General features: G+C 45.1%; 1 pseudogene; it reads left to right on the forward strand.

Annotated features, from left to right (window-relative positions):
* Positions 1-210: 210 nt before the first annotated feature.
* On the forward strand, positions 211-9,964 carry LOC123174130 (uncharacterized; annotated as a pseudogene).
* The last annotated feature ends 1,829 nt before the right edge of the window (positions 9,965-11,793 follow it).

Genomic DNA, 11,793 nt, shown 5'->3' on the forward strand with positions numbered 1-11,793 from the left:
GATAGATAAATATAGATATAGAAAAAAGAAAAAAAGAAAAGAAGAAAAGAAGATTCTGGCTCATACCAGACGCGTTGTGTCCTATGTGCCCATACCAGACGCGTTGCGTTGTAGTCTTTCTCCACCGGCAGTCTCTCAATCGTCTTGTGCTGTCATCCCACGCCACCGAACCCTAGATCCGCCGCCGCCCAACCGCAGAAAGTGAGGCCGATGCCGTGGCCCTCGGCTGCCGCCGGACACCAGGAATCGCAGCCGATGCCGTCAGATCCGGGAGAGCGCAGGGGTCTGTTCTCGTGCTTGTTCAGCGAGTGCGACGCTCCCCCCTTGGACAAATCGAATTTGGACGCCGATCTCCTGGAGCTCCTCCTCGACTTGCACGAGGAGGCTTTCGGCCGGCTGCCCGTCCATGACATGCCGGTGGAAGCCGCCGACCAGTTGGCCGTATCCATGCGCGAAGGCGGCCTCTGCCTCGGCCTCCTCGACCCCGTCACCAACATCATCCTCAACACCGTCGCCCTCCTCCCGCGCGACTTCGGGGACATGGCAAAGCCCGACAGGAGGAGGTCCAAGAGGCTGGCCGCCGGCAGGGTGCAACCCAGTGACTACAACAGCTGGAACACCAGCTGGGTTTTGCCATCCTCCGGCAGGGTTACCTGTGGGCCGTCCACCCGCAGGGCTACATGGTACTCTATTGCTGGGGCGTCCCGCCAGGCTCTCATCAGATTCATGGTTGGCTCCTTCGGATGCCTCAGCGAAGAACAGGCCACCCGCTACCTCCACTAGGCACGCGCCGATCTCGCCCTCGCAGTCCAGCTGGTCGAGCACGATCTACACGCTGCTGCTGTTTCACCACCCGACCCTGCCTCTGAAAGGACGCAAGCCGCCTTCAAGTACGCCGCAAGCTGTGGGCGGCGGCACCCTGCGCCTGATGACCTGGTGCGGCTCCAGGCGTCGCCCCTGCCCAAACAGTGCCTCCGCGACTCCGCTCCCTTGCTCGAGAAGGGAGGGCGCAAGCTCAGCGTCGATGATGTCATTGCCATCATGGATTTGCTGCGATACCAGGTCGGTGCCCCCTTGGATCTTCAGTTTAGCTTGCGGCCAAGCGGAAGAGAGCTACTTGTCTACTGCCGGGACCTCAAGGCCGACGAAGGGAGACTAGACATTTCCAACACCACAAGCTCCGATGGCTTCAAAATGTTCACCATCAATGTCGAGCGTCATGGAGACCACTTCGCGGCCCTGCGGTCTCCTCACGAGCACAGATCCATGATCTCATCCTGTTTGCAGAAGGTCGTGAAAACCGCCAAAGCACACTTCGGCTCTGCGGTCATGATCTGTTCTGGCGATGCCTGCGAATACACTGGGTCTCTCAGGATGAGGCTCCACGACATGATCCACGGCTTCTATCTCAAAGTCTTCGCCATGCTGCCCTCTACGTGGCTCCACCTCATCCCCCACATCCTATTCGCTGGCCACTGCTATGGCCCCATGGACCCTGTCTCCAACATCATCATCAACTCCATTTGCCACCACATACTGCGCCCGCTCCCATCGTCAGCTGACTACAAAGTAGAGGTGTATGACATCCTCGACACCCTCTCTATGCTTCGTGTGGAGGTCCGTTCCTTGGAAGGCCTCACTGCCCTCGTCCGAGCAAGCTCCGAGTCCCAATGCTCGACGCAGCGGGCGATGGAGCACCTCTCCTGCAAACGCTGTGACCTGTCCCAGGAGACGCACACCTCGCTGCAGTTTACTGACGCAGCCGCAGCCGCTCGACACCCACAACATGCTGAGCTGGGATCATTCTTCGCTTCCCTGGCGCCTGACAGGCTCATTGACCTGCGGCTCTTGCTGGCCACTAGCGCCGATGGCAGGATCTCCTTTGAGTCTCTTGGGGAAATAATATCCACTCTCAAACAAAGTGCACTGCTGTTGGTGGCTCCCGTATCTCCCAATGCGGCTGAACTGTGCAACGAGGCTAAGGAGACTCTGCTACAAAAGAGGTCATGTTATAACGAGATGAAGTTATTCATCCGCGCTGAGCTTGCGCAAGTGCTGAAGAAATATGCCTTTGAGCATCCTCTGGTACATGGCTTTGTTTGTGTCCATTGTTTCTTTCTTGGGTACATACTACATTCTTAACATATCTCTTTCAGGTGCCTCATTTGACCTTTGCTGTTTCTTGTTTTAGGAACCAAAATATGAGCCAAGTGTTATCTGTGGTTTGGTGGCGGCTCCCAGATCCCTAGACAGGCTTTCCTATCATGTTCATTTTGTGGCTGCTTCTGAATCTGATAACCAACTCTTCTTTGCCGAAATAAATGAGCCATTTCCTGACCCGCCAAAACCAAATTTCTGCTGCCCTCTAACCCTGACATCTACTGGTAAGTCCCCACTCCTTCCAGTTAGCATGAGCAGCCATGTAGGTTTGAAACATTAACGAAAGGATTTTTAATTTTATGTTTCATCGAAAAGCCTTTTGATTTCCATTAAGGCCCATTCGTCTTTTCAATCTTACGATGCTTTGTCGTTTCGTCCAATCAAAGAGAGAAACATTAAAATATTCTACTATAGCTTCCATACAGAAGACCTTATATAGGGCACTGCATGCACCGGATTTTCTCTTTTCAGCACCCTGTTCCTCGCATTTTAATTCTACGCCATTTTTCATATATGAGATTGAGATGATACAACAACTTAACGGCTATGTATACACCCATTTTCGACATGCTTGTGAATCGGCCATGAGAGACCAGTGTTTATTTGGAATAACTAGTTTATGGTCCAAGGTTTTTGAGTCGCCGAGTCAAGCCAAGTCGCCGAGGCTGCGGCTAGTGGCTTGCTGGCTTGAGTCAGCGACTTGGCTTGATTAGTCACCCCAAGTCGCCATGGCACAACAGTACATAGAGCAGCAGAGAACATAGATATACAGCAGCAGCAGAGCACATATACAGCAGAGAAAATATACTACATCTAAGCAGAGCACATATAGAGCCCACCCTGCGCTCTCTTTCATATACTACATCTAAGCAGGGCACATATAGAGCCCACCCTGCGCTCTCTTTCCTTCAGTCCTCCTCCTTCCCCAGTCCCCACATATACATCAGCAGCAAGCCACTCAAGCCAGCAAGCCAGCGAGTCGCGCGACTGATCGCACCAAGTCGCCGGCGAGCCACGCGAGTCGCGCGACTCGCTCCCTGAGTCAAGTCGCCTGTGCGAGCCAGCCACGCGGCGACGACTCGGCGATTAGTCGGCGACTCAAAAACAGAGTTATGGTCATTCAGATTTTCAGTCCAAAAACTGAGTTTTCCAAGCATGGTATGCATTGTCCTGTGAATATACCTCAAGAAGGCAACCACGACACTTGATTTGATTAAATTGTAGAGTCCATTGAGTGTTTTATTTATTTATTTTGGCAAACACAGTCTGAATGAGAAATCATTAATCATGGGGCCGACTGGAACGAATCATGATGTATCAATTATATGAACTGGTATAGACAAACATATGGGCAAAACATCCACTGCAAACATTAGAAACTCTTGCCTGAAAGTATAGTTTCTTTGAATTAGTGAAAGCATAGTAGATCTTCAGTATGCCCTTCTGCAATGCCACCAACAGGCCATCCATCAGTGCAAGTGCTCAGGCACCAGCAGGGCATTCATCAGTGTCAGGTGCTCAGCCACCAGCTCATTCACAAAGAAATCCAGCTTCTTATTTACCCTATGAACATGCCTCTCTATCACCACCTTCCACTCAACCTTCTCTGGTCACTTTGGTTGTCATATTTTGCATAAACCCTGGGATGTGTCACATTTCACTTCACACCATCGTCTAGATTGTGCACTATGATCAGGTTCTGGTATTTTACCTACTTGAATCATTCACCCTAGAGTATGTCTGTCTACCTATGCAGCACTTATCACTCAGGATGCAATTGGACACGCCTGCGGCCTGTCCACAATGTTCGGCATTAGCTAATCGCAGGATTAGTATCAGCCGCGTCTGCCTGCTATTGTCCAGCAGACAGATGCAGCTGCTGCTTTCCATACCACTGATTGTTGTACATGCACTCAGGCTGGTTCACGCCAGCTTTTCATACTGGCTGCTGGTGCTATGCGGACACTGCTGTTGGACGCCCAGACTTAGAAATATGTTGCTAGCTCATGTAAACATGCTGGCTCTTGTACTGAACTAGGGCTTTCAGATAATGTAAACATGCATAGCTTGTACAGGTTAATAGCCAAAGACCAAAGTACATTTTAGCATAATAAGCACATGACACGAGCCTTGTCTTCCTTTTAAAAAGAATATTTTTAGAATTAGATTGATGCATACACTTGTCAACTTCTTCAGACTGTACTTCACCACTTGTTTGCATATATTTTGCTAATCATGTTCATCACACATCTGACAACTAAATAGTACTACTACTCCTGTCTGAATTCCTTGCCTATTAGCTGCAAAAATAAAAGGGAATTTCTTGCCAACTAAGGTTCAGGTTCCTTCCAACAATTCAGAGTAATGGTAATACAAAAGAGTCTCATGCCCCTTCAGGAGTTCTGATTAGCTAAAGTATAGTACCAACTTCAATATTTCAGCATAATAAACATACATCATAATTCTGATTAGCTAAAGTACAGTACCAACTTCATTGTGGCATCCTCTTTTCTTGACAGATCTTCCTCTCTGCTTCTTGATTCTGCACACAGCAGATCATGTGAAAGTTTTAATCTAAAGTTGTTGTATAAACCATTCCGGTAAAAAGGAAACCATGTATCATGTAAAGTACATAAACTACAGTATATACAAACAACTCCTTGCAGTATATAAAACTATCAAGTACACATACGTCTATGTGCATAGTAGTAGGTCTCTTCAGAATTTAGAATGTGACAAGAATAAACACGTACTGTCTCAGGTAGTGTTACTTGTTACAGCCGCAAGAATGCTTCTTTAGTATGAAAATCAGCTTACCCATACCGAGTTTAATATTAGCAGTGCATCGTCGTCATCTTCTGCCCCTGCCGCGTCTGTATTCACATCTGAGAATGTTTGCTACAGAGGCAGTTGTGTAGGAAAAACGTACCGCAGGCAGTTGTGTAATGATGCCCTAACGACCATGCACTCCCCTTCGACTGTGACAAAGAAGAGATGGTGTTTCCTTCGTTGCATTTGCTTGCTTGGTAGAACAGCTGCTAGGTTGTTTGTAGGCATGTGAGACAAAAAGCATTCCTTAAGAAAGTAAATGTCACAATGTGCAGGAATGGAGACTTGCTTATTGTCAACTTATCAAGCAATCTTCGTCGTCAATTTTAGTGGTAGGTATAGGTCTGAAGGATTCAATCAGCAGATTTTAACCAATCCTGGAGGCAACTCAACGCCTCCAAATTGTCGCTCTTCAACCTGGTTCTATGGTCGCTAATGACCATTCCACCTGAATGCCAACTCAGACGCCACTGTTTATGCGGAAATCTCACAATTTTTGTTGTTGGCAAGCTCATGACTCCACTGTTTCTTTTTTTTATGTCCTTTATCATTTTCCATTTTTTGCCCTCATTTTTTCTTTCCTCTCCCATTTATCTTCTATTTTCTTCTGTTCTAGATCTGTGTTGATCCTGTTTGCCCTTTCTTCTTGTAGCTGAATCTCCCGCCTCTTCCTTTTCTTTTCATTCTTCCTCTTTTTCTTGGTCTTGCAGTCCTCGCCTTCCGGCTCTGCATCAACCCCAGCTTGGTCTTTTCAGCAGCGCCATCTAGCTGATGTTGCGGCTCTTCCCTCTTCTTTTTCTTTCCATTATTCTTCTCTTCTGGCTCAGCATGAAGCCATCAATCCCCAGGTGGGTCTTCTCAGTGACTGTGTCCAGCTGCTGCTGCAGTTCTTCCCTCTTTTTCTTTCCATTCTTCCTGTCTTCCTTGGTCTTGAGAGTATCCTGAGAAGAAATCTGAAGCAGAATAACATTGGTTTAGTTTGACTTAGAGCAGAAAAAGAAACATTCATAACTAGGAGAGAACAAATACTAAGATGCAAAATCATGAGACAAGCAGACCTGGCCCTTCTTTATGTGATTGCCACAGTCCTTACCTTCCGCCATACAGCTGCTGCAGCTGCAGCTCTCCCGTATCACTCTGAGCGAATATGAAACATGGTATATACTCAAAAAATAAAGGACCAATTTTAGAGGGGCTGTAGCTGTACTATATGTTCAACTTGACAGTAATGAGCCATCAATCTGAGTGTTTTGCGGCTTATTAACGTAAGAAACCACATGTACAGTCAGTCTATTAAAGTGTGCTGCAGCTTAATACTAATAAGAGAGTGCTCAATATGCAGTCAGTTTATTGAAGTGCGCTGCGGTTTATTAATCTGAGCTAAGGGTGAAACCGTTTGGATTTGGACAGATAATGCCCATACCGCATCCTATTCCACATTTTTCTTTGGATTCAGAAGCGGTGCAGTTACGAAAACGAATATGGAATACGCCGGATAATAGCGGAAACAGACACGGTATGGTTATGGAGCGGCGGCGGACTGGAAGCGGAAAAAAATTATCGGACAAAAACAGCAACAAATGATACATCAAAGCATTAATACAGCTAACAGTTCCATCTAGCCATTCCAAAACAAAACATAAATTTAGTCCTGGTCCTCCGCCGGCCATATATAGCCAATGGCCTACACTTGCTGAATTATCGTTGCACTTGAAGATGATGCCTCACACGCAAGTGATTCCAAAACAAATGGGTTCCATACTTCCATTACAGGCTTAGACTCGAGCTGTATAGTGACATGTGTTGATCGTGTGTAATTGTGTAGCATATCCTATTCCGAATTCGGTTTTGGTATTCGATATCCGGTTCCGTATCCGACCGGATAGGTAAATCCTTGTCCCATATCCTGTAAATCTGGATTCGAAACCGGATTCAGACGGAAATTATCCGATCTTTTTCACCCTTATTCCGTGCCAACAATCTGCAGTTTATTTCCATTCTCAGGTTCTTGGTTGCTAGCTGCAACTGAAGTGCATTAATAAGTTCCAGTCTTCTAAGTAAACTGACAGTAGGAATGGTGGATGTTCTAAGGCCGCAATTACTGACAGTAGGAATTGACAGCCTTCTAAGTTCCAGCCTTCTGTTAGGGATTTTATCCTATTTTTTCTAAGAGAGAGGCTATTTCTTATTTATGTTATCAAAGTACTCTAGTGGCTTCATTGAAGAATCAACACTATTTGGAAAGAACTGAGCACATCACATTGAATCAGAGCATACTGATAGTAAATCACACTAAGCATAGGTGGGAGAGAGGATCAGAGCTGTACCTTCTCATCATCTCTCGTCGGATTCTTGTCCTCCTCCGCCGACTTCTTGTGCTCGTCCACCGCAGCACCGGACATCTTGCTCAACGGGCGGGGACGAGCAGGGAGCAGGGTTGGCGCCGGCGGAGAGCGCATGCGGAGACGAGCGGGACGCCGGCCTGGCTGTGGCGAACGGCGGTGTGCCCTATCGGCTGGCTTGCATTGTTGCTTCGTTGGGATTTCCTCCCGTTAGCAGGCTATGCAGGCCAAGCAGGCTAGGCAGGACAAGTCCGCTTCATTTTTGCGGCTCATCCGCAAGGCTGTTTGGGTGTTTTTTGCGGCGCGGGCGACGTGGGCTCGTGGATGTCTGCGTCCGCCTTCATCCTGACTAATCACTGATGTCCACTTCATGTCTGAATGAGCTCCATCCACCTTTCTTTTATGGTCACTTCAGTTATGTTTTGCATGCACATTCACTGCCTTTTCACTTTTCAGCATTCTGTTCCTTGCATTTTAATGGGTACGCCATTTTCTATATATAAGATGATACATCAACCTAACATAACGGCTATGCATACACCCATTTTCGACATACTTGTGGACCAGCCATCAGGGTAATAGGTTAAGATCAGCGTTCATTTGGAATAATTAGTTTATGGTCATTCAGATACATCAAGAAGGCAACCGTGATACTTAATTTGATTAAACTGAGGATTCCATTGGGTGGTCTTTTATTTTGGCAAACACGATGGCCCTGCAATTGTTTGATTCAGGTTCTTCTCCCCATTCTGGCCCCTTGTCCACCAGCAAGCATCGCCTCCTCTCCCATGTCCGCTCCAGGCATCTCCTCCTCTTGCTGTCTTCTGCAGCAGGCTTCTCCTAGCCCACCACATTGGCTCCAGCACACCTCTAGCTGCCCTGTTTGAAATAGAGTAAAAGGCATCATAAGTCCTGAAACTATTGGTGATGTGTCAGTTTAGTCCTATAGCTTTGATACTGTAGCTTTGGGTCCTAAAACTATTGGAGGCGTGTCAGTTTAGTCCTATAACTTCAAAACATCAGTTTTTGGTCCCAAACTGTTGGAAGATGTGTCAATTTAGTCCTATAACTTTGAAACTGCAGTTTTGGGTCCCAAAACTATGCAAGTTTGTTCATCCCAGGTCCTGAGCTTGCATGGCCAACGTCCATGGTGCATTTTTTTAAAAGAGCAGTTTATACGTGTTTACTTCCCCAAGTGTGGTTCATATGCTTCAACGTCGCAGTGTGCACGCCCTCCACTCGCGTGCCCATGAGCTACTAGGCAACCTTGCTAAGAGGTTTTGGCACGGCTGCTTGGGAGATCCCGAGCCAGTCGGCATGGAGGACGACATCCATCTCCATGGGCGCGGCTGCCGGAGAGACACCGAGCCAATCGGGATGGAGGACGACATCCCACCCTCTCTCTCTCTCTCTCATGACATTATCCTTGCCCTGATACCCTTGCCATAGAGCTGGTTGTGCATGTTGTCGTTTGGGCACGAGCATGGCCATAGATGGGAAATAGTCACTGCCGCGGGACAGCGCGGAAGTTAACCTGGTGGGTCCATGGGGTCAACGTGGCAACAATTCAAGCATCTCCAAGCGACACGGCGGTGGGTCAATGCTGACATGCAAGCTTAGGACCTGAGATGAACAAACTTACATAGTTTTGGGACCAAAAACTACAGTTTCAAAGTTATAGGACTAAACTGGCACACCTCCAATAGTTTTAGGACCTAAAACTGCAGTTTCGGAGTTATAGGACTAAATTGACACTCCCTCAATAGTTTTAGGACTTGTGATGCATTTTACTCTTTGAAATATCAGTATCTTTCTCCAGATCGACGAGTGCATATTCTTTCGGATTTGCAACCCAGTTTACAGTCCTGCCCTGATTGCACACCTGTTTATCATATGGAATGGTGATGTACAAGTTGACAGTAATCTCCAATCTCCAGTCTTTCCTGCAATAGAAGCCATAGACACATTGAATAGAAAACAAACACAAGGACCTATCCGCATCGATGTCAGGTCCCATTTATTCCTTTTAAAAGGCCATGTGCTCATACTTATATACACAAGTGCCAGCGAAATTTCTGTGCACACCTCTGAATCCTGATACATATCATGTGCATATGACATGCTACCGATTGGTGCGGCTTGAATGTAGCAATTCTGACCGAACTCAAGACATTTCTGTGCTTGTGCTGCTGAACGTGTGTAAAATATTTTAACATCTGAAGATGTTCTGGGGATACACTTTCTCTACCAACCTTTCTTTTCGTGTCAAGAACGGTTGTTAAACAGTCATTGTTTTATTGTCTGCTTAGTGAAACCAATGCAAATAGACAGGGTTTGCCAAACATTTCACCTTGAAGAATAGCTGTTATATTGTGATTGATACATAATGATCAGTTTTGATTTTGGTGACAGGTCGTTGCTACTATGGAGAGGGGTCTGCGAGGAAGATTGTGTATCCAGATTCATCAGAACTTCTTGAGTGTAATATTGATATTACAGACTATGGAACGGTGCACGCGGATGGATTGTTGGACCCAGATTTCATCTTGGATTTTAGGAGAGACGTGCAGTTTGCAGAGGATCTGAGGAAGTACTGTGAAGAACAAAAGGCTGATGAGTATGAATTAATATGAATTCCAACAGCTGGAGAAGGGAACGAGTATGAATTAGGTCTTGAGCCTTATTAAGCCTGATGTAGAAATACTCCATATATTATGTAGTAGTATGTGCTATACTCATTTATTTATGGGAGCCGCTAGGGATCAAACTACAATTAGACCAGTGAATGGTGGTACAATCCACATGCATGGTGTGTTTGATTGCTTCATTAAAGGGTGCCCCACATTTGTTACGGGATTTTCCCACTAATTACGTCTAATCAGTTTCCTAGTAACTACACCCTCCGTTCGGAAATAATTGTCGGAAAAATGCATAAAAATAAACGTATCTAGAACTAAAATACGTCTAGATACATCCATTTCTCTGACGAGTATTTCCGGACGGAGGGAGTGCTTGTGATTTGCTTCCAACAAACAAATATTAAAAATATATTTATTTTTGCAGATGCTTTTCTTTGCAGCGCAACATGTTTTTCTTTTTTGAAACTTGAGATTTGCTTCCAACAGACAAATATAAAAAGAAGAAAAAAAATTGCAGATGCAAAATTTTCAGGGTAAGGTTGCATGGAAACATTACTTTTTATCTATGAAAGCATTGTTGCTCTGGAAACATATAATTCGATAGTGATACAAATCATTTTATTTTTCTATCTACGGAAGCATTATTTCCATGATACGGTAGCATTTTTTAGTTGCTTTGGAAGCATTACTTGGTGTACCAAAAATAGTATTCAGATTTGAGAGAACATTTGCTTCGCAAAAGGAATAGTATGGAAGCACAAGACAAGAATATACACCACCACAAAGTAACGTTTTGCCTTGTATAAAGGTATATTTTGTTTTCAAACATCACAATAATGTTTCCAAACACCACCACGTACACATTTGACAGAACGTTTTGCCTTGTATAAAGGTATGTTTTGTTTCCAAACATCACAATAATGTTTCCGCCAAGTAACGAATGCAAATACAAATACAAATGTGCACATTTTGCTTCCATCATAGGAAAGTCAAGCTTCCTACACAACAAACCATGCTTCATTATCCACAATCATTTTTCTCTAAGCAACCGAGTGCGCCTATGGCTGTTTGCTTTCAAGCTGATGACCATAACACTCAGCACTAAGATGCACGATCACACGCTGCACGCTAGGCCCACCATCGACCAACATGTTATTTCACCATTTGGCAAAACATGTTTTTCCGCTCCCGTCAACCTTGCAGAAATTTAGAAGTATGAGCTGTTTCATGTGTATATAAAGATGATTCTTGCGATATGATATACAAAGCATGGAAATGAAGCAAACCGAACAAAATGTAGAAGCACAAGTGTGAAAGATATGAAGCATAACTGTATATGTGGCGCATGAAACAAACTGTATACCATGAAGAAAAGTATGGTTCATTCGAATCATGAAAATTTGGATGCATTATATTCATACAATCTCAACATAATATCTACATGGTGGATGCACATATTTTTTTCTAAATGGGAATACAAAAGGTTTCTATGCAGTGGTTCAAATTAAGTCCATAAAGGGGTGATTGACTTGTGCATAATATGTGTGGAATTCAGGAAGCATGAGTTAGTTTTCAATCAAGAAAATACATGACGTCTGCAAACATACATGAAGCATGCAGATGAAGCAAACCTAACTCAATGTAGAAGCACAAGTTTGAAATTTACGAGCCAAACTAGACTCAGTAAGCGCTAGCATGAAAAATATGAAGCAAGCTGATACGGATTTCTGATGCAAAGATACAATACGTATGAAGCATGTAAAGTTGTAATTGTGGTATGAATGAGGAGAAACAGAACCTAGATCAGATTCCTACAACCTGCC

Source organism: Triticum aestivum, unplaced genomic scaffold, assembly GCF_018294505.1.
Source record: "Triticum aestivum cultivar Chinese Spring unplaced genomic scaffold, IWGSC CS RefSeq v2.1 scaffold53766, whole genome shotgun sequence".
Lineage (NCBI taxonomy): Eukaryota > Viridiplantae > Streptophyta > Magnoliopsida > Poales > Poaceae > Triticum > Triticum aestivum.